Source organism: Rana temporaria, chromosome 4, assembly GCF_905171775.1.
Source record: "Rana temporaria chromosome 4, aRanTem1.1, whole genome shotgun sequence".
In the NCBI taxonomy this organism is placed as follows: Eukaryota; Metazoa; Chordata; class Amphibia; order Anura; family Ranidae; genus Rana; species Rana temporaria.
In genome coordinates, this window is record NC_053492.1 from 116459728 (window position 1) to 116479273 (window position 19546).

Consider the following 19546-nt stretch of genomic DNA (forward strand, 5'->3'; position numbering starts at 1 on the left):
CTAGTAGGCTTGATGTAATGTGTAAGGTAATGTTAGGCTAGTAATGTGGTGTAGACTTGATGCTTTTGGACTATGTTTCACTTGGCATGCAGCAAAAGTTTGTGCAAAAAGAGTGACAGTAAAATGTAAGTTATAAAGAGAAGTTCAGAAAAAAAACGTATATAGGCATAATCAAATGTTTCTTTGCTTTTGTGCTTCGCTAATGGACTACAGTAGCCTGCTTCTGATGCAGATTTTTTAATTTTATGTATTTTTTTTTTTATTTGTAAAGAATCTTTTAAAGCTTTGAGAAACCGAAAAGGCTGTAACCATCATTTAGTAAACAGCTATGAGTATACAATAAAATGTAATTCAGTGACAAAAACATTTTTTACCGTAATCATTAACAACTCATATAATTCCAAACTTGCAGCATGCCTTGCTTGCTAAAATCTAATATCTACTTTGCAAGATGGAAACACAAGCTGCCTGCATCCATAAAGCAAACAAATGAATGTATTTTTTAAATTGCTCTTGTATCCTGGATACAAAAGTAGAGTGATGTTTTTAAGGAATGTGTTTTGTTAATTCCAGATTATGTAAATGACAATCAACGGACAACCTGTAATATCATGTGTGCAGTTGTAAATAGCTTGGGGTAATAAAGAGCAAAGACATTTCTACCCATGGACCTTACTCTCGGCATGCATGGTATGAATCTTTATTTGTAATCTTTTTTCTCAGGTAAATTTCATAATACTGAGAGGCTAGTGTAAAGAAAATCCTTTTTTTACTGACTTGAATTGTCGTTCTTCCAGTGTAGGTACCTTAGTATGCTATCATATGGTGCACAAGTTTTAACATTGCGGGTACCCACTTAACCCCCGGACCATATTGCTGGTCAAAGACCAGGCCACTTTTTGCGATTCGACACTGTAATATCCCCCAAAAATATATAAAAAAAATATGTTTTTCCTCAGTTTAGGCCGATACGTATTCGTCTACATATTTTTCGTAAAAAAAAATCGCAATAAGCATTTATTGATTGGTTTGCGCAAAAGTTATAGCGTTTACAAAATAGGGGATAGTTTTATGGCATTTTTCTTAATATTTTTTTTTTACTAGTAATAACGGCGATTAGCGATTTTTTTCGGTACTGCGACATTATTGCGGACACTTTGGACACATTTTTGGGACCATTGGCATTTTTATAGTGATCAGCGCTATAAAAATGCATTGATTACTATAAAAATGCCACTGGCAGTGAAGGGGTTAACACTAGGGGGCGAGGAAGGGGTTAATCATGTTCCCTGGGTGTGTTCTAACTGAAGGGGGGGGTGGACTGACATGGGGAAATGACAAATCGCTGTTTATACATTGTATGAACAGACGATAGGTCATTTCCCCCCCTGACAGGACCGGGAGCTGTCACACAGCTCCCGGTTCTCGCTCTGTAACGAGCGATTGCCGAGCAGGGGGGCTGCTCCGGGACATGACGTTTAGCAACGTGATCTCGCCCAGCAGAGCCGACCTGCCGCTGTATAACTGCGGCGGCTGGTCGGGAAGCATGTACTGTAGTTCTGTGTGGCAGTGAATGTTTAGTACAACAGAGTGTTCTTTCTTTATCCTCCTTAGTAGAGAAGGACCCAGCACTAAGTGAGGTGAGACATTCCCAGGCATTTTCTATGTCCAATGCCACATCGCGCATAGCCGCTGTTCAAGAACACTTGTCAACATACAGTGTCAGGGCATGCTTTTGTAGCCAACAGCGGACTACAGTTATCTGGCACTGCAGACTTCCCCTCTCCTTTCTTAGACCTTCTCTGCATTCCTCTAGTGCTGGGCTTAAAAGTACTTGCATCCAAGGGATTTACGAGATGGCGTGCGCACGCACGTGAGGACGTGAGGACGCGCCACGCTCTTGGGTGAGGAGGGAGAGCCATGGGAGCAACAGGAGGCAGGACGGTCTACAGCATGTGAGAGAGCGGACATCCCCCATGCACACGCCGCACGCTGCTCCTTATCGATCTCACACGGAGCTGCCGGGATCACCCCCCACCTTGCTACACCGCATTGAGAGCCGCGGATAGCAGAGTGCCGCCTCGTATGTCCCGCATCGCTACACCGGGAAGTCGGATTGCAGGCGGTAAGCCAGGGGACTCCGGAGGCGGCACGGGCTGTGTATTGGGAGGACAGCACCCACTGCCTATCTCATCCCCGATCAAATATCCACCCATAAGCGTGAGTATATGGAGCCAGCGGCATGCTGAGCTCTGAAGAAAAAGTCTACACCCCATCTCCCAGCGGATCTAGAACGTGAGGTATTTCTTTTCTTTCAAAGAAGAAAAGGGTGAGAGAGGAAGAAATGTTCAAACTGTATGGAAGAAAGATTTGGAAGGTTGGTAGGCAGGAATCTTTGTGAACATATTGCTAAGGGAGAAACATCAGGTGTATTTAAAAAGCCCTCCCTTTTCTTTTTTTTTTTGATATTCCATATGCTGCTTGCCCTTATTCAGTTTGATAAGATATGGGAACTGAATCCAACTGACCAAATAGGACTAAATATTTTATAAGTGAAAAAAGAAAAAAAGTCAGTAAACTGGCGAAAATGTAATTTTGCACAAATACACTATTTTACAATTTGTACACAGTACTCTGAAGAAGAGCCTACATCCCCGTTTCCGTTAGGACGCGGTTGTCCAAAAGCCAACAACACGCACCCCCACTTGTTTTGGGGTGTCTGTGGGAGTCCTGGGTTCCGGAAACCCCCCTCTCTCCGGGAGTCTGACATTACCCCAGATTATCGTACCCAAACTGTATGGAAGAAAGATTTGAAGGTGGGCAAGAAGTAAATCTCTGTGAACATATTGCTAAGGGAGATACATCAGGCTCATTTAAAAAGCTCCCCCTCTTCTTTCCTCATGATATTCCATATGCTGCTTGTCCTTATTCAGTTTGATAAGATCTGTCCATAAAGGGATTGAAATTTGGCCATTTGGTCATACGGAGGAAAAGAGCTTTTGTAAGATTCGAGAGTACATAGAACCTTCCATAATATCCGACCAGGAGGACCTAATAGCTGGGGGACTGGGAACCTATAGATAAACAACTGCCCGTCTAAAAACGACCCCTAATAGAAGGGTAGACAAGGACGTTATAACTAACTGAAGGGGAACTGAATTTAACTGACTAAAGAGGATTAGATACTTTATAAATGGAAAGAGGGAAGGGAGGAAAGGAAAAAGAAAAAGTCAGTAAACAGGCGGGACTGTAATCTTGCACAAATATACTATTTTACAACCTGTACACAGTACTCTAAAGAAGGGCATATATTCCCGTATCCGTTAGGTCGCGGTTGACCAAAAGCCAACAATACGCACCCCCAGTTGTTTTGGGGTGTCTGTGGGAATCCCAGGGCCGGGAAACCTCCCCCCTCTCCTGAAGTCTGACATTATCCCAGACTATTGAATAAGCTAGGAAAGAGACTGAAAGGGGCAGAAAAATCTGAAACTAATTTTGAAAATCGGCCTGAAATTCTGCCTAGGATCATAATTATATTGGTATTAGGGGCAAAACCGGAGGGATCCAGCGGAGGAAGAGAGAAAAGGAAAGAAATATATACCTATACATCTGCCACCCCACCCCGTCCTGTGAACTATACTGGTCAAATACATTTGAATTGGGTTGTTTTTTTTTTTTTTTTTTTCTCTCTCTCTCTCTGGAAACAAAGGGTCAAGCTGGGGAAGAGAATCAGAAGGAAAGAATCTAACATGAGTAGAATGATAAGTAGATCAACAAAGGGGGCTCCCTCCACCACCCCAAGAAATACAACAGTAACAAGCTCAATAAGGCCTTTTGTGACCAGGGGAGACAGCCCACAGGCTCTTGGAGCACAGGGGGCAACAAAGCAACAACAAGGAGACAAAACAAAAAATAAGATCGATAACAAGAAGCCCCAGAGTGAAACTTCTAGAGAAACATCTTTGGAATCAAGAGAGGAGGTGTCTATGGGAAGTGGACTGGAAAGCAGTAGGATAGATGCTCAGTCCCCCTCAAAAGGAGAAATGGCAGAGATGTTGCTAAAGTTGGAAAACGCGATAAAGGGGGAAATACAGAACTTGCGGACAGATTTCGGTCACATGCTCTCCAGAATAGAATCAGCAGAAGAACAAATTGAGAAACAAGATCAAGAATCCCCCCCCCCTCTCCCCCTCTTCCCATCCGGTCCCGACTTAGGCTACAACATGTGTCCCTGGGGCCCCTCTCGGGGACGTCCCCTTCCTTTCTTTTTTTTTTCTTTTTTTTTTTCTCTCCATCTGCTGGGGGAGTTGAGGGGGCATTGGGTGGATATGGGGAGGACGATTGTAACTAGTCCCCCACCCCCTCTGTCCAAATGGATAGAGAGGGGGGGGGAATCCTAAACCTCACCCTGAGCGATCTGAACCAAGAAATGGAAAACGGTTCAGAGGTCTTTAATAGGCCAATTGGGAGGGCGGGAGGGGGGGAGGAGGAGGGGGGCGGGGGGGTTGGGGGGGGAGGGGGGGGGGGGGGGGGGGGGGGGGGGGGAAGGTGCCCTGTCTCACCTGGGCAACTGGAAGAGAGCGTAATCCACAGAAAGGAAAATTGTAGATCTAGATCGAGGATTAAAAAACAAAAAAAAAGAAGATGCCAGTAATAAAATGCCTCTCATACAACGTTAAGGGATTAAATAGCCCATACAAGAGACATAAGGTGTTGAAGGAACTGAAACATTACAGGGCAGATATCGTATTCCTACAAGAGACCCATTTGACAATAGGATCAAACGTAAGGATGTACTCGCCAGACTTTCCCACTTGGTATTATGGAGATACCATCTCCAAGAGGGCTAGAGGGGTCGCAATTGGGGTAGCCAAGGGTACTAGGTTTGTGCTTACAGATAGACTAATTGACCCAGAAGGGAGATTCCTCTTTTTGAGAGGAAAATTGGAGGAGGAAGAGTATACCCTTGTAAACGTATATGCACCTAACATCTCCCCAACGAAATACATAACGGGAATTTTAGAGAAATTAAAAGACTTCAGTAAGGGAAAGATAATACTAGGAGGAGACCTAAACTTCTGTATGGATCCGAAAGTGGATAAATCACACCGGACATTAGAAACTCAGGATACACTATTAAGAAAGGCCAAAGCTAGCTTACATAGAAGTCAGTTAGTGGATACATGGAGGATTTTTAATCCTAGTCAGCGAGACTATACTTTTTATTCCCAGGTGCATGGTAGCTATTCTCGGATCGACCACATCTTCGTCGATCATAGAATGCTGGAGGGGGTGGTCGAGACGAGAATAGAGCCCATGACGATCTCCGACCACGCGCCCATTAGTATATCTATAAAAATCTCGGGCAATCAAAGGCCCTACCAAAGCTGGAGATTAAACGAGGAACTATTGATTGAGGAGAAAAGCGTAACAAGGATAAAAAAAGAACTAGAAGAATATTTTAAGATTAATGAGACTGAGGAAATCTCGGCGGCTACCCTATGGGATGCCCACAAGGCAGTAATAAGAGGGGTTCTGATCTCTGAAGGAGCAAGGAGAAAAAAGGAAGCGATCAGTAAAAAAGTTAAATTAATAGACGAGATCTTCAGCCTAGAACAAAAACACAAAAAAGAAGGTAAGCAACGAGAGGTATACCTAACCCTAGTTAACAAACGAAATGAACTTAAAGATCTCATGGATCAGGAAACAAGAAAAGAATTCAACTTAATAGCAGGGGAAAGATATAGGTGGGGAAATAAAACAAGTAAACATCTGGCTCGGTTGGTGAAAAAAAAAAAATCAAGGAATTATATCGACAAAATCAAAAATGAAAAAGGAGAGGTTGCCCATACAACAAAAGAAATCGCCGAAACATTTAGATTATACTATGAAAAATTGTACTCAGTAGAACAAAAGATTTGGCGAATAGGAGAGAAAGAAAATAAGATCACAACCTTTTTAAAAGAAGCAAGACTCCCAAAAATAAGTCAAACCGAGGCTGAGGGGATGGACAGGCCAATCACGGAGAATGAAATTAAGTTAGCATTAACAAACTCAGCCTCAGGTAAAAGCCCAGGCCCAGATGGCTTTACAGTAATGTACTACAAAAAATATAAAGAGACACTATTACCAAGGCTATGTAAGTACTTTAATGGCCTCGGGAAAGGGTACAAATTAAGTAAGGAGGCCTCTGAAGCAATAATCACTGTCATCCCGAAAGAAGGCAAAGACTTGAAAGGATGCTCGGGCTACCGGCCAATATCCTTGCTTAACACGGATATAAAACTGTTCGCAAGGATATTGGCCGGGAGAGTTAAGCAAGAAATGAATAAATTGGTGTATCCAGATCAGACGGGGTTCATTCAGGGGCGAGAGGGGAAAGACAACGGTATCAGAACACTTTTGATTATCCGGAAAATGAGGACAATGGGGTCCCCAGGTCTACTCCTGTCAATAGACGCAGAAAAAGCGTTCGACAGGGTAGACTGGGGACTCATGCTTCTTACTTTAAAGGAAATGGGGTTTGGCCAGGGGATGATGAATTGGGTGGCTGCCCTTTATCAGTCCCCCATGGCCAAAATTAAAATAAACGGCAGCTTCTCGCAAACATTCCAAATGAAAAACGGAACGCGGCAGGGGTGTCCATTGTCACCACTGTTGTTTGTGCTGTCAATGGAACCCCTGCTAGCCAAGATTCGCAATAGCCAAAAAATAAAAGGGATCAAAATAGGGGAGGAGGAACATAAACTTGCAGCTTTTGCAGACGACGTCCTCTTCTATTTAACTGAACCCAAAATATCAATCCCAAACCTATTAAGCCTCTGCTATGAATACGGAGAAATTTCAAATTTTAAATTAAATATCACCAAAACGAAGATCATGAGTATAAATGTTAGTAAGATAGAAGAAAAATCCCTGAAAACAAACTTTCGTTTTGACTGGGTCAGCGAACTTAAATATCTTGGGATCTTGTTAGCCAAATCAATTAAAAAAACCTACGCGATAAATTTCATCCCATTGTTAAACGAAATAAAGAAAGAGACAAAAAGGGTGGAAAATAGAGCAATATCATGGCTAGGACGAATCAATTATTGCAAAATGGTCATTATGCCAAAGGTCCTATATATATTTCAGATGATCCCCATAGCCCTCCCGAGAACTCTACTCTCAGCCCTTAATAAATTAATTATGAATTTTATATGGAAGAACAAGAAACACAGGATATCTTTTCAAACATTAAGGCAACCAAAAAGAAAGGGAGGACTCGCCGTTCCGGATGTTAAGAGTTACTACGATGCGGTTATATTGACAAGGGTGGTGGAGTGGGCCAGAGTCAATAAAGAAAAAAGGTGGGTAAGTTTAGAAAATGAATTATCACAGGCAAGGTTAGATAAGATAATTTGGAACCCCCCCAAATTTAGGACACTGGACATAAACTTACACGAGATAACAAGAAAGGCACTGAAAACATGGGACTTAGCATATAAAAAAATTGAGAAAGAATATAATTCACCTCTCATAGCACTGAAAAATAATGATTTTTTTGCACCGGGTAAGACACAAGTGGGGGGGCATTGGATTAAAAAAGACACTGCACAATTAAGAGACATAACGAGCGAGGGTCACATTAGAACACTGCAGGAGCTAAAACTTAATAAAAATGTAATGGAAATCAATGAGTGGAGGTATCAGCAGCTAAACCATTTTATTCAAGGTCTCCCCCACCCTTTGAGGTCAGGAGACCAGCTGTCAGATTTGGAAAAAATCTGTACAACAGAAAGATCCAAAGGTACTGTTTCAAAACTATATAGGATCCTACTGAAGATGGGGGAACCGGGTATACCCCCATTCATTGAAAAATGGGAAAGGGAATTGGGCACACAGAGGGATAGGACCACAATAGGGAGAATGTTGACTCTGACCCACTCCTCCGCGGTGGATGGCCGCACGGCGGAAATGTGCTTTAAATGCATCGCCGGTTGGTATATGACACCGGATAAATTAAAACAATTTAAAGAGGGGCAGACAGGGGACTGCTGGAGGGGATGTAATACACTAGGAAATATGGCACACCTTTGGTGGGGATGCCCTAAGATAAAAGAGTACTGGGAAAAAATATTGGGATGCGTTGAGGAGATCACAAAGAAAAAGACAAAGATGGACCCATGGGTTGTTTTATTTCATGGGGGAGAAGAAGGCATTAAAAAGTACAGGGAATCACTGATACCGCACCTCCTGAACGCTGCCAAGAGATTAATTCCTAGAAGGTGGCAAGATCCAGACCCCCCTTTAATTTGGGAATGGATCGACGCGGTCGAAGAAACATACAAAATGGAAGAACTGAAAGAGGGTTTAGAGGGCAATAATATCTTATTAAGCACAAAATGGGAAAACTGGAGGATTTTCAAGAAAACTTGGAGTTACGCAGAAAAGCTAAGGGAAGAATTTTAAATGCTCCCCTAGAAGAATATTAGAAAGATCTACTGGTCTGAAGAAAACGTCTAAGGTGAGACAGGGGGGGGGGGAGGGGTAGAGGTAAGGGGGGGGTAAAAATTTTGAAATGGTTAGTTTTTTTTTGGTATTTTCATTTGCTCTTTCGCAAACGGAGGTACATATGGGTGTATATGGGTCTAATTGTATATATGCATGTTACAATAGCATATGTATAAAAGAAAAAAAAAGAAAAAAAAAAAAAAAAGATGAAATCAGAAAAAAAATAAAAGGAAATAAAATAAGTAAAAAAAAAAAAAAAAAAAAAAAAAAGAGAAACCCATATAAAGAAAAGTGACACTAATGATGCAAAACCAAAATAGAGATGCAATGGGCTGGTACGTAGAACATGAGCATATATTCGCACTCTATGAGGTAGAGTCTGAAGTGAAAAAAAAAAAAAAAAAAAGTACTTGCATCATCTTCCTGAGCCCAGCAGAGAGCAGTGTGGGGATTGTAATCTCCTAAACAGACATCCTGGATCTGCAGAACTGTACCTGGACTACACATCCCAGCATGCAATCTGTTTCAGAAAGAGAACTCTGGGAGAGGCTTTAAAAAGAGTCAGCAGACAAGACCCAGGCTCTCTTGCTTCCCGGGTTCCATAAAGTAAACACCCCTCCGCTGCTGTGCAAGAGAACTGCGACCTACCATGCAGCAAAATGCCATCCCAGCTCTGACCTAGGTGGGTCCAACAATGCTTGCTACACAGGGTGCATCACCAGCCAGATCAGATGTTTCACGGACCCCGCAGCCAGTCCGGCATCTAAGCCTGTTCTGCAGCAGGATGCATTGACTTTGATCGCTCTTCAGGAGGTTCCTGTGCTGTTCTTCAGTTTGGTGAGAGGGCATCCGCCCGCCAAAACAATCTCTGCTTTATCCTAGTTCACAGAACACTGTATACAGACACCTTACACCTGGAATTACTCTGAGGATTACAACTAGCCAGGCACAACTGTTTGCTTTGATCACACATTTATTACTGTGCTACACTCAGGATTCTTGTTCTATAAGCTCCAACTTGCCGGTGAAGACCATTACAAAGCATTGCATTCTGGACACTGTTATCCTATTGCTATTTAAAGGGACATACCCCTAAAATCTAGAATACCCAGTCTGCAGCCAGGGAAGGGGCAGGACGAGCGCCAAAGATTACCTACAGGAGAATCTCCTGTTTACACGGCGGCCTCTTTAATAGAAAGTCCCGCCTCCTTTGATGGACGGAACAGTCGTCCAATGGCTGCGCAGGAGACAGGACTTCCTTTTACAGAGCCCGTCCATAAACAGGAAATTCTCCTCCTGTATGCACGACATTCGTCCCGCCTCCTCCCTGTCCCCTTCAAGGCAGACACATTTTTTATATGTTTTGTGGCCCCGGCGCTGGGAGATCGTCGGGGGCCACAAAAAGATTTATATGTCCAAATACCCAGGCAGGCCGTTCAAAACAGAAACAAAACAGGTCGTTCAAAACAGGCCAAACTTTGGACACGCCTGCAAAATGCAGTTTTCTTTCCTTGCATCATAGGTGGAAGAAATTAAAATGCTGAGAATGTATTAATATTTTATTTGGCCTGCCTCTGAAACATTCCAACTTATAAAGGGGCATGGGCTTGTTAGGCTTGGCTTTGCACTATGTTCATAAATTACCAACAGTAACAAGGCCACTACTCATATCCCAGTTAAAAATATGCTACTGTTAATTTTTACAAATCAAAGCACATTTAAGGCCTGGTTTACACTAGTGCGATTCCTAGTGTGACTTGAGTCACACAGAATCATATGACAATGGAAATAGCAGTGTTTTCAATGGTGGCTGTTCATATCAATGCAGTACAACTGCGATGTGAACTTGGGGAAGGGTACTCTACTACTTTGATGCAATGCAGTGCGATTTTGTGGCCTATAGACTTGAATGGAAATGTATCAAAAAAGTATTCCCCTCCTGTACAGGACAGTAGTAGCAATCCCAAGCCATAAAATGGCATCAAAAAATGTACTGCACTAAAATCGCATTGAAAATTGCAAACCATTCACACAAAAAACACACAGCTCCTGCACTTCATAATCGCACCTCAAATCGCATTCAAAACTCATCGCACTAACGTGAACCAGGCCTAAGTGATAACACAAGACTAAAAACAAAAAGTTAACTTCTTCTATAAATTACTATGACTAAAGCTAAGAAAGTGGGTAGATGTGAACAGGGGAAGGTAAGGTGGGCTAGCGCTATAATACTATGTACTATTCTACTGGGAAGCCAACTAATAATGATTCATACTGGCCTGTTTATAGGAGGCACTAATAGCCTGCTCAACTGAGGCCATGGGGTGGCTGAGATGAAATTAGTTTGGACTTGTAGACTGGTACCGAGTGACTAGGACAAAATAATTTATTTTTAAGGAGAAAAAGCTAGACAAATATCACTGTAGAGAAACATGCAATTAACAGTGTGCTCTTGATGAGACATTGGAGCTTAGAGTAACTAAAGTCATGTGAAACATTATACTAAAAGAGATAACACGATCATATAACAGCAAGTAACCAATACTTAAAGTGGTTGTAAACCCACTTATTTGACTTTTACCTACAGGTAAGCCTATAGCAAGGCTTACCTGTAGGTAGGGAGAATATCTCCTAAACCTGCACGGTTTAGGAGATATTCCCCTTGCAATGCGCCGCGGCGCATGCGCAGGGGGGATCTACGGCGAAAGGACCGGCAGCCGCCGGACCTTGCCGAGTTTTAAATCTCCCGCGCGCACGCGCGGGAGTGACGTCATCGCCGCTCCAGCCAATCACAGCGCTGGAGCGGCGATACCCGGAAGACACGCCGAGGCAAGATGAAATCTCGCTCGGCGTGGACCAGGTAAGTGCTACACACCTCGTTCCGAGGTAAGTATTTCATAATGAGCTAATATGCGGTGCATATTAGCTCATTATGACTTTTGCCTTACAGGAGAAAAAATAAATAAAAAATTTGATGCGGGTTTACAACCGCTTTAACTGATAATTAAATGATTTACCGTACATTATGCAGACAAATGAATAAAAATCTGTCACCTCCCAAAAAAATCCCAGGACAAGCAGTAATTCACTAATCTGACAAAACAATACAGCTACACAATCAGTGTACCTATTGTTATGTAGTAATGCATTTTCTTGAGGCATAGGCATTTTAAATAATTGTGTGCATTATTCAGGCACAACGCTGTGCCAGGAGGTCTAATTCAAATCAATTTCCATATAGTTAGTAGAGAGCTCTCTACAAAAAGTGCCAAAGGTTAAACCTGGAAGTCAATTTTTTTGTACATTGACTTTAACCTCCAGGTAAAGATCTCACGGAGCAGAGAACAATACCCTGTCTACTTAAAAACATACACTAATCCTCCCTGTTTAAAATATAATAAAATAAAAATAATAAAAATGTGCATCGTCCCTTCTTAAAACATATACTGTAACACCTACATAACCCAATATCTTATTTTATATAAACATACCAATATTTCATGCAAGTGTAAAATAAATAATAGATGAGATAGAAAGCCCCTTATATAAATCATATCACTTATGTATATAAATACCATAAAATATTCATACAGTAAAAATGCTCAAATGATGTGTATAGCCTGCTATTTTGTGACTATCTTTCATGTGGACTGTGTTGTGTGGCTTTTTATGTTTTTTTTGCACAGACTTATATTCATGATTAGAGGATTTTCACTGTATAATTTATTTGACTATTTTATGGTATTTACATTGTATATACGGTATATGAGTTATACAATTAAGATAAGGGGCTTTGGATATCATTCATTTCCAAATTGTTGGTTCGTTGGGTTATGTAATGGTTACCGGTATATGTTTTTTTACAGTGTATGATGTAGCTGCTCTATAATTAAAAATGTAAGATTTATTGGAGCAGCATTTTTTATTTTCTAACCACGATTCTTGCACTGGAATCTGCTGCATTGTAGTAAACCAACACTGAGAACCTCTGAATGGCGGTTAATTGATTGTATAATTGTTCCTTGTGTTATGCCTACACAATGCTACTAACTGGAGTTGTCTCAGTCATCATTTGTATCTTTTAGACTATGCGGCAGACCAGCAAAAATAGGATTTTTTCTACTCACCGTAAAATCCTTTTCTCTGTCGTCCATGGATGGACACAGCTCCTTAAATCTTGACAAGTGGGTTATGTTCCTGTTCACAGGAGAGGACTAGGCAGAAACATGTTAGATAATTAAATACATGTTACTTTAACAGAATTGAACAGCCCCACCCAGGGGGCGGTCCCTCCAGACATAACCCTCCTCCCTGCAGTATGCAGCCTCAGTTCGTAACAATCAGTACAAAAGTAAAAAGGAGGGGTGGGTGCCGTGTCCCTCCATGGACAACAGAGAAAAGGATTTTACGGTGAGTACAAAAAATCCTATTTTCTCTTATCGTCCATGGACAGACACAGCTCCTTAAATCTTGATAAGTGGGACATCCCCAAGCAGTGTCAAAAACGAGGGGTGGGAACAGTATCAATAAAACCAGTTAAACTTCACCCCAAAAACAAGCAGAGCTCCTCAACGGAGGAGTTGCAACTTAAACCAGCCGCCTGCAAAACCTTGCGGCCGAAAGAAGCATCAGAAGATGCACTCACATTAACGTTGTAAAAATTTGAAAAAAGTGAGAACGGACGACCAAGTCGCCACCTTGCACACCTATGAGACAGACGCTTGATGTCGGAAAACCCAAGAAGCACTAATTGCCCTGGTCGAAAGTGCCGTGACCAGAAAGGGGGCAACCGCCCCCTAAGAGCATAGGCCTGCATGACGGTCTGCCTGACCCACGAGAAATGGTGGCTGACGAGACCGTCAGGCCCCTTTTGTAGACCCGACACCGACACAAAAAGTGCGTTAGATCTCCGAAACTGAGCCGTAGCAAAGAAAGCGCCGGCCGAGGACATAAGGATGGAAGAACAAAGTCCTTATTCAGGTGAAAGGCCGAAACCACCTTCGGAAGAAAGTAAGGTTGCGGGCGCACCACCGCCCCATCCATATGGAGGATCAAGTACGGTGATTTGTAATGCAAGGCCGCCAACACAGAAAGCCTTCCAACAGAAGTAACGGCCACCAAAAAGGCCACCTGCAGAGATAATGTCAAGAGAGGAATCTCTCTGATGTTTACAAAAGGAAGGTTTCCTGAAGAACTGAGAGCACCAGAGTCAAAACTCATGGGGGAAGAGGTGGGTCAAGTGGAGGGAAGTCATGACGAAACCCCTTGCACATAAGGTACCCACCAGAGAATGGACCATGAAAGGCCACTGAAAAGAGACAGCCAAGGCTGAAATCTGCCCCTAACCGGTGCTTAAGGCAATTTCCAGATCCACTCCAGGCTGTAAAAACCATAGGACCCTGGACACTGAGTACGTCCGTGGACGTCACCCCATCTTTTCACACAAGGAGATGAAGGCCTTCCAGGTGCGATGGTAAAACCACCTGGAAGAAGACTACCTTGCCCCCAACATGGTTGAGATGACCGTCGTGAAAGCCAGCGACTGTACAACAGGATGAAGTATGGGACCTTGAGACAGAAGGTTCTCCCGCATTGGCAACTGCCAGGGTACATCCGCCACCAGGCACCCGAGATCGGCGTACCAAGGACGCCAAGGCCAATCTGGAGCGATTTGAACCATCGGGATCCCTTCGGTCTCCACACTGTGGAGCAGCCGGGGGAAACAACTACAATGGAGGAAAGGCATAAAGTGGCTGATACTGACCCCACAGGGCCACCAACGCGTCTGACGCGACTGTACAGGGATCACTAGACCTGGCCCCGAACTTCGACACCTTGCGGCTGAGACGAGCGGCCAGGAGATCCATGCACTGTGAACCACACCTCCTGCAAGGGAGTTGAAACACCTCCGAGTGCAAAAAAGCAGTCGCCCTGGTCCAGCATCTGGCGACTCAGGTAGTTCACCTGCCAGTTTACCTGATGGTAGACCTAAGCCACAGCCGTGGCGTTGTCTGGCTGAATCCTGATCGGGCGACCTTGCAACCTCCTCGACCACAAGGAAAAGCATAGCCAGATCGCCCAGAGTTCTAGGACATTGATCGGTAGACGGAAGTCTGCTAGAGTCCAGTGACCCTGGGCCGCCCGGACCCCCCTCAACCCGTGAGGCTGGTGTCCGTTGTAATCACCGTCCACTGGAAGGGAAGAAACGACTCCTCTGATCGAAGAGCCAACGATCTCAACCACCAATTCAGAGACATTGACTAGGTGGCTTACCTGAATCTGACGATCCAGAGACAAAGGAGATTTGTGCCACTTGGACAGTATCTCCCTCTGCAAACATGAGTGTGGAACTGGGCATACGATACCGCCGCAAAGGAGGCAACCAACAGGCCCAGGACTCGCATGCAAAAAACGGATATATGACCAATTTCGTGATGCCAACAGCCACACTGCAGACTGAAGAATCTGCAATTTCTCCAGGGGAGGAAAGACCTTCGCCACGAGGAGTCCAGAACCAACCCTAGGTACTCCAAATGCTGAGTTGGAACCAGGACCGACTTCTAAACGGTGAACACCCACCCAAAATCTTGGAGGGTCGGACTGGCTATAGACACATCCTCCTCTAATTCTGAGCCAGAATCTGCTCTCAGAAGAAAGACGTCTAAGTAGCCCGCGATGGCAGTGCCTCACTGTCCCAGCAAAGCTAGGATCGGTGCGAGCACCTTGTGAAGACACTTGGTCCTGACGCTAGACCAAAAAGAGGAGCCACAACTGACAGTGGTCCTCCCTACCATGAAGTGCAGAAACCTCTGGTGACCTGCGCAAAGTGTGGTCTGCAAGTATGCGTCCTTGATGTCCAAGGACGCCAGAAACTCCCCCTGATGGAGTGCAGCTACCACCGAACGAATGGAGTCCCTGTGGAACCACCTAACTCTCATAAAGGCATTTAGGGCTTAGAGCCCCAAGATTGGACGGACCCCGTCCGACTTCAGGACCGAAAACAGATTTGAATAGAATCCCCGAAACCTCTCGTCCTGCGGGACAGGTAAAATTACCCTGCATCATAGCAAGCCCTACACTGCCCCAGCAAGGCAGACCGACGAGCCGGAAGGAGAGAGACATGAGGGAATTTGTTCGGTGGATAGGAAGAACCCTATCCAGTACTCTGAAGAGACCACCTCGCAGACCCACTGGTCGGAGAGCAGGGAGGTTCACCGAGCTGAGAACCTGCAAAGCCGTCACCCCACCCATGAGACAGGCCGGGGAAGGCTACATACATAGGCGGGTGTGGGTGCGGCTACGCACCCAGGGATGTTCCCATCCCCCAGCTGAGCCTTTGTCGGCCCTGACTGACGACAAAATACCGCCTCTGAACGGGGAATGAAGGACCCGGCGCACGCATGGCCCCTTTCCCCAGGTGGACTGAGGGAGGAGAGTGCTCTCACCCCCAGTGACATCTTGATAATGTCATCTGACAAGATACCAAAAAACCTCCCACCCCTGAAGAGTAAATCAGCCAGGGCTCTTTTAAATGCTTGGTCAGCAGACCAGCATTTCAGCCAAATCAGACGGTGCAAAATCACCGCCGAAACAGAGGCTCTGGGCATCGAGTATGCAGCATCCCGTGCCGCATCACAGACCTATACAAGGCCCTGGACCAACAGGTCAGCCAGTCTAACAAATTAGGGAGGGAGCTCGTGCTCTTCCACAGTCAGGTGCAAAACCTTGCCCACTCAGTGAGTGTCTGAGACACCAAGGGTGTGGCCACAACAGGCCACGATGCAGACCCCAGCATGGTAAACATGGAGCGGGTCAGCACCTCGGACCTCCTATCAGTAAGGTCCTTGAAGGCAGGGGTCTCTTCTATAGGGAGAGCTGTCACCCCCATTGAACCAGGCACAGGGGGGCACTACCTGAAGAGATCTTTTTTTTTTTAACTCTCCTCAAAAGGGGTACCAAAACCCTGGGCGCTGAGGAACTACAAGGACTTCTGCGGTCTTTCCCATTCCTTATTAATGAACTAGTCAAAGAAAATATAAGGGAAACCTTCACAGAGTGGTCTGATTTGTGCGCACAAAAAAATACCGAACCCTCAGAGGAAACCTCCGCTGCACCAGGCAGCAAAAGGGAGTTCCGTACAGTGCACTGACAAGTGCTCTGCACACATGTCTTTGGAGTGTGGGAGGAAGTCGGAATACCCCGGAAAAAACCCACGCAGACACAGGGAGAGAGCATGCAATCTCCAGGCAGTTTAGCGTCGGAGTCCGGACTCGAACCCGTGACTTTCCTGCTGCCAGGTGAGGGAGTTAACCACTACACCACTGTGATGCCCATACCAACCCAAGTAAAGAGTCCCCCTCACAAGGAAGGTTCTGGTCCACATACACAGACAATACAGAACCAAAGACGTGACAGCCAGGTCCCAGTATGTGACAGAGCAGTCCCTAGGGGATGGTGGGGGGAGGGGGCACTATTTAACCCCCCTGAACACCCGCACGCTGCTCCAACAAAGTGTCCATGAACCGCAGGTGCAGGAGCTCCAGCAGCCACCTCTGGCATGTTTTGAGGCGAAGAACCAAACACTGACTCCATTAGACAGCTCTCAGGGACCCATTTCAGACCTGAAGAAATCCCACCCTCCATGCTGTGCTGACTGGGGGTTACCCAGGGGACTCACCAATCACCGGAAGAGACCGTTCAGCCCCACTGCCTACATCAGAACACAGCGTGTGCTTGTCAGGAAAAATGCTGTGAGGTAAAGCTGCTCAAAACATCATGAGGAGATCTGTGCTGCACGCTGATAAGCTTAGCAGTAGAGGCAAAATCACCTCCAAAATGGCCGCCGGACGCTCAGAGCAGAAACGGACACAGAAATATGGCCGCCCGCAATAGTAAACTGCGCCATAGCGCGGCCACAACAAAATGGCCGCCGATGGGAATTCATAATGGAAGCAGCAGGCTACAAAAAATGGCGCTGGCGTTGAGAAAATGGTGGCAAAATGCCGCTACGTGACTGAGAAGGCCTAAGGAGGCCCTTTCCAAGCAAATACACCCCCACAGAAAAAAACACAGACCAGACACCCCACAGCCCCCTGGTGGGAAAATTAGCCCCCCCCCCCACAGGTCCACCCCGGCAGCAATAGACAGCAGAGGGAAATATGACAGAGAGCAGGGGAGGGAGAACTGGAGGACCCCCGAACCCTAGGAATGTGCATCCGTACCAACCCGCCTAAGCGGGAGGGACTGTACTTATCCGTCCACGCGAGGACCCACTGACGCATTCCTGACAGGCATACAACCGTGTTGGCGGTAGCTGTCGGCCCGGTCCACTGTGAGTGAGACAACACCACAGCCCAGTCATATGTGGACCTCGGAGCAGAAGCTCACCGGCCACCCCAGGAGTCATGGGGTATGTCGTGGCAGACCCAGCCTCTTTGCAAAGGTGTGCTCACGCTCGCTGGCCGGACTGAGTAGACTACAAGGATCTATATTTTCCAGCCTGTCTCTCAGCCGACAGTTGATAGAAGATTCTTTCATGAAAAAAAAAAAATAACATTTTCCTCAGGGCGCTGGGCCCAAAGGGAGCCATATATCCTTAGCCTTGCTAGGCAGAAAGAAACTGAGGCTGCATACTGCAGGGAGGAGAGTTATGTCTGGAGGGACCGCCCCCTGGGCGGGGCTGTTCAACTCTGTTAAAGTAACATGTATTTAATTATCTAACACGTTTCTGCCTAGTCCTCTCCTGTGAACAGGAACATAATCCACTTGTCAAGATTTAAGGAGCTGTGTCCGTCCATGGACCATAAGAGAAATTATGTGAGTTAATTTGGGATGAATATTGGACGACTTGTACATGGACCCTCATCAATGCCGTACGTACGTTTAACCCCGTCAATGCTGACCTGTTTTTAATTTCCAAAAACAGGGGATTTTTTTTCCTTTATATAAAAAAAAACATAAAAACACACCAAAATATAGCTCTATATGTCTCAAAAGTCATTGTCAAAGTACAGTGCCTTGAAAAAGTATTCATACCTTTTGAAATTTTCAACATTTTGTCATGTTACAACCAAAAACGTAAATGTATTTTATTGGAATTTTATGTGCTAGACCAACACAAAGTGGCATATAATTGTGAAGTGGAAAGAAAATTATAAATGTTTTTCAAATTTTTTAACAAATATGTGAAAAGTGTGGCGTTTATTTGTATTGAGCCCCTGAGTCAATACTTTGTAGAACCACCTTCTACTGCAATTACAGCTGCAAGTCTTTTTAGGTATGTCTCTACCAGCTTTGCACATCTAGAGTGAAATTTTTGCCCATTCTTCTTTGCAAAATAGCTCAAGCTCTGTCAGATTGGATGGAAAGTGTCTGTGAACAGCGATTTTCAAGTCTTGCAACAAATTTTCAATTGGATTTAGGTCCGAATTTTGACAGATTCTAACAAATGAATATGCTTTGATCTAAACCATTCCATTGTAGCTCTGGCTGTATGTTTAGGGTCGTTGTTCTGCTGGAAGGTGAACCTCTGCCCCAGTCTCAAGTCTTTTGTAGACTCTAACAGGTTTTCTTCGAAGTTTGCCCTGTATTTGGCTCCAGCCATCGTCCAGTCAACTCTGACCAGCTTCCCTGTCCCTGCTGAAGAAAAGCATCCCAACAACATGATGCTGCCACCATCATGTTTCACGGTGGGGATGGTGTGTTCAGGGTGATGTGCAATGTTAGTTTTCCGCAATACATAACGTTTTGCTTATAGGCCAAAAAGTTACATTTTGGTCTCATCTGACCAGAGCACCTTCTTCCACATGTTTGCTGTGTCGTCCCCCCCCCCCCCCCCCCCCCCCCCACACACACACACACACTGCTCCTCGCAAACTGCAAACAGGACTTTCTTATGGCTTTCTTTCAACAATGGCTTTCTTCTTGCCACTCATAAAGGCCAGATTTGTGGAGTGCATGACTAATAGTTGTCCTGTGGACATATTTTCCCACCTGAGCTGTGGATCTCTGCAACTCCTCCAGAGTTACCATGGGCCTCTTGGCTGCTTCTCTG

The 19546-nt window shown here is 44.9% G+C and overlaps 1 protein-coding gene across 1 annotated transcript in view; it reads right to left on the reverse strand.

Moving 5' to 3' along the window:
- Positions 1 to 19546, reverse strand: part of MYO7B (myosin VIIB) — a 349736-nt gene that overhangs the window by 309270 nt on the left and 20920 nt on the right. The window lies entirely within an intron of this gene.